Source organism: Amblyomma maculatum, chromosome 1, assembly GCF_055883805.1.
Source record: "Amblyomma maculatum isolate TAMU_Amacu chromosome 1, ASM5588380v1, whole genome shotgun sequence".
Taxonomy (NCBI): Eukaryota; Metazoa; Arthropoda; class Arachnida; order Ixodida; family Ixodidae; genus Amblyomma; species Amblyomma maculatum.
The window spans coordinates 100,599,746-100,603,626 of record NC_139344.1 but is presented as its reverse complement, the minus strand read 5'-3'; the positions used below and the strand labels follow the sequence as shown (position 1 = coordinate 100,603,626).

Here is a 3,881-nt window from a genome sequence, read left to right as displayed (position 1 = left end):
GACATGTACCGAATACCCACATATGCCCACACATCTCTTGATGAGATATTAAATGATATTCTGTAGATATGTAGCCAACATCTTTTTAGGGATCAGAGCAATTGCTGAAAAGTGCCAAAGAAGATAATTGTTTATCCAAGGTAAAAATTTCCTACTGGTTTCTTGCGGGGATCCTACTAGTTCCAGTAGTACTGGTTTATAAACACATTCCCCATAGCTACTGGAATCGGTAGCGGCTGGGTCTCCCTGCAGAAGGTCGGTTGGGTGCATTGGTTCTGGTGGGCCTGTTGACCTATGAAAATCTTGGTGCAGCAGCTGCCTAGGGCCGCACTATCAAAATGAAGACAAGGGCAAAGGTTTCATAAGTATGAATCATACTTTATTATTTTCCATGTCTACAAAAGTTCTGCAATCTGCGTGGACACTTTTGTCTTGCTGTGTGGTACTGCTGCAGGTGTTCCAGCTTCAATCAGATGTTGCAATGAAGTTAGCTGCACAGCAAGACTTTTTTCAGAAAAACATACAGCACCACACTACTTTAATCTAAATATCAACAATTTGAAAAGCAGCCATTCAAGAACAATGCATTTGGATTGTTTGTGTACTTGCATCACCAAGGGCTTAGATTACTTCCAACCAAAGCCATCATCTCAGCTTTTAGACATTAGTTGATGGCATGGTACCCTGCCAATTTAACAGTCAAACCATTCCATATGTGACACACCACAAATTGTTAGTGCTGTGCTTCGCATGCTATACAGCTGCTTACAGTGCGATCAATAATGTTTCTGTCTAGTTTGCGCTTTTTCAGAATCAGTGCGTGGCGAGCCTGTGTATGCATTTGGACCAGAATATGAGAGTGAAAGTGTGTGCAATGACAACTGGTGCATGTGGAGAATATGCACTTCATGTGTTATATGTCGACTATGCGAGACAAGTGCAATCTACTGTGTGCGTGGTCTTCTCTATAACTCGAACCAATTCACTGCACTACAACATTGTCATCAACCATTTGTATACTCATTCTCCTTTTATTTCCCTTTTCTCCCTTCTCTAGTGTGGAGCAGCACGCTAGGGTCATATTGCTGCTGGCTGAACTCTCCATCTTTCTTTTTGTTGAATTATTTTCATCGCTATCTTGCTTATTCACTGTGCTTTGGGCCTCCTTGCAAACACAAATGTGGCTATTTGCAATTCAAAGTAGGTTCTTTGATGGCTGCATGGCTGCCCAGTGTCATTTGTAGAACTGAAGTCACGTCTGCCACTTTTTCCTGCCAAAAAGTTGAAGGCATTTGCCAGTAAAACAAACTGCTTCTGCATAAATGGTTTACAATGTATTGCTTGCCATGCATTTACTAAACAGCAAAGGCATTGTTTCACCTAAATTTAGAAGCAGCGTATTTCAGTTTTGTTTAGTATAGTGTCCCAAATTGACATAGGCTTTGCAGGATTCTGTAGTGTAGGTCTCCGGCTCATTTTTGACCAATGATTTTTTTTTTAACATGCACTGACATCACACAGTAAATGGGTGCCTTACATTTTTCTCTATCCAAACATGGTCACTATGGCTGGGATCGAACTCAGGTTCCTCAAATTTAAATGCCTAAAACTGGTTGTTTCATACTATTTCCTAGACGACTTTCATCGGGGTAGCCTTGTAGTACCTAATTTACTATAGCCACAAGTCCTTGTAGTACCTAATTTACTATAAACACACTTGTGGCACATGATGATGACATTAACAAGCGTTTCTTTGAAATGTTGGATTGCTAGCTGACCAGTGTGCAAACCATAAGGGAGTGACGTCAAAATACTCTGGTTCTCCCCTCTTCAAGTGTTGCTATAATTTGTGAGCTTAATCCTTTAATTTTGTAGCAATGATTCCTTCTTCAAAAAGATTGGTAGGCATAATGGTGCATGTACAACATGTCACCTAATTCAGAAGCTTTTGAAGTGGCTGTAAGATAGTTTGGAATTCAAGTTAGCCAAGGTCACTTTGAGATGTATACAAGGAATAAACAGTTGTTGTGAAAACCAGCACTTCATTATTTGACTCAATATTGAACTGCACCATTCTGCGTAAGCATGTTATGGGGTGCCCACAACTTCAAAAATAAACACTGTTGTTTCTTCTTGCCATGACACTTGAGCAGAATACCAATCACATACATAAAGAGTTACAAAAAACAAATTACACAGCATGCTATGCCACTGCCTCTGCTTAACAGGTGCAGTTAAGTTAGTGCTCTCAAACAAGCGTGAGTACTTTAAGAGGGTGGAAATTCTGGCTGGTTGGTGCATGATCTGTGGCTAAAAACAGCGCTAACACGAGACGAAGCAGACGAAACAGCGTCGTGTAACCTCTGCTTTGTCTTGTGTCAGCGCTGTTTTTAGCCACAGAAGCGTGAATACTTGGTTATCGAGTTCACCTAATATCCCACTACTTTCAGAATCAATAGTTTGACGTCGCCAGATTATGGGCTTCAGAAAAGGGCGGTTGCCGCTATGACCAGGGCGCCGTAATCATGCGTGCGTTCACAAAACGAGAGCATGTTTTCATTTCAAGGATTATTACCGCTAATTTCAGAAAACTGGCTTCGCTGTTCCAGCATGTTGCCATATAGAAACATTTCCGTATTTAAATGCCGGAAACTGGAAAAAAAAAAAAAATCCTGAGTGAAAACAGCTGCTCACAAGGTAGCATAAAATGAGAGACGGCCTTTGAGGTGTAATTTAGCATCTGTAGTAGTCTACATTTGCCCTTGGGTAGGCCAGCAGCTTTAGCATCCTTAGCGAAGACCCCCGAGCAGCGATGCAGCATCACAGCAAATGTTGCACAAATACACCACGTAACCACGTTTTTTTTTCCTCTCTTTTTTCCCCCCTTTTTACCCCCCATATTCCAGCGGTGCTTATCTAAATATTGCAGTGCTACTAACCAAGGCACTTTCAACGATTAGTGGCTCCAAGGCGAGCGCCAACGGCGCTGCGCAGCTTTCTTGGAATCGACACACTTGCACATCCAGCACCAGCACAGTCGGCATCCAGCATGTTTAGGCAGCAAAAGTTCAGCAGTCGTGGCTTCACAAAATCGCTTGCTGTCAGAGTCAAACACCAGACTTCGAGATGACGGCCAAGACACTTGTTTCGAACTGCAAACATCACAGTATCCAGCATCCAAATGGCACGGCTTGGGCCACTGCATTTATAAAGCCTCAAAACTGCGGCCGCAGCACCCCTTAAGCCACAGGCACTACCACTAAGCCATGGTAGACGTTTGTCTGGTTAACCAACGCCCCAACGCCAGCGTCGGCGAAGCAACGGCGCGTGCTTGTGCGCCACCATCTTCCTTTAGCATAAAAAAAAAATAAAAACAAGCAAAAAACAACTTAAAGGAAGTGACGTCGTGTCACGTGCTTGCGCGTCAGAGCGTCGTCTGCTCGAGTGCTCCTACGGGATATGGTTTGTCAATACGCGGCCGGGCATGGAGGAGCCTGGGCGAATAACCAGAAATGACGTCAAAAAGGTCACGTAGCTTCCTTCCTGTACTCCGCCGCTGGCGACGGAGCACCGAGGACTCATCTCGGCTGCTCTTGGGATCTCAAAAGGGCACCTCCTCTGCCAATAGAACACAAAGCTACTGATGTTCGACCACTGGTAGGCGCCGAAACTCGCGAGAGCACTTTTAGTACAGCTAAAAGTGCTTCTGTTCACCAAATGGAAACCGGTATTAATTTTGTGCCAGAGGACTTGAAAGTACCGTTAAAAAGGTAATAAGAATCGTTAAAAAAAAAGCATTCAAGTCGAGATTTGAGGCAGGAAATTCTTTCAACGAAAGAGAAAATTAGGCATGCTACAATTCTGACACGTGACAGAGAGGA

At 43.3% G+C, this 3,881-nt stretch overlaps 1 long non-coding RNA gene across 1 annotated transcript; it reads right to left on the bottom strand.

Annotated features, from left to right (window-relative positions):
• Positions 1-357: 357 nt before the first annotated feature.
• LOC146203318 (uncharacterized) lies at positions 358-3,330 on the bottom strand. Its single transcript, XR_014703838.1, has 2 exons — positions 2,940-3,330; positions 358-491 (listed from the first exon to the last, which is right to left on the bottom strand). It is a non-coding gene; the product is annotated as an uncharacterized LOC146203318 (long non-coding RNA).
• Positions 3,331-3,881: the final 551 nt, after the last annotated feature.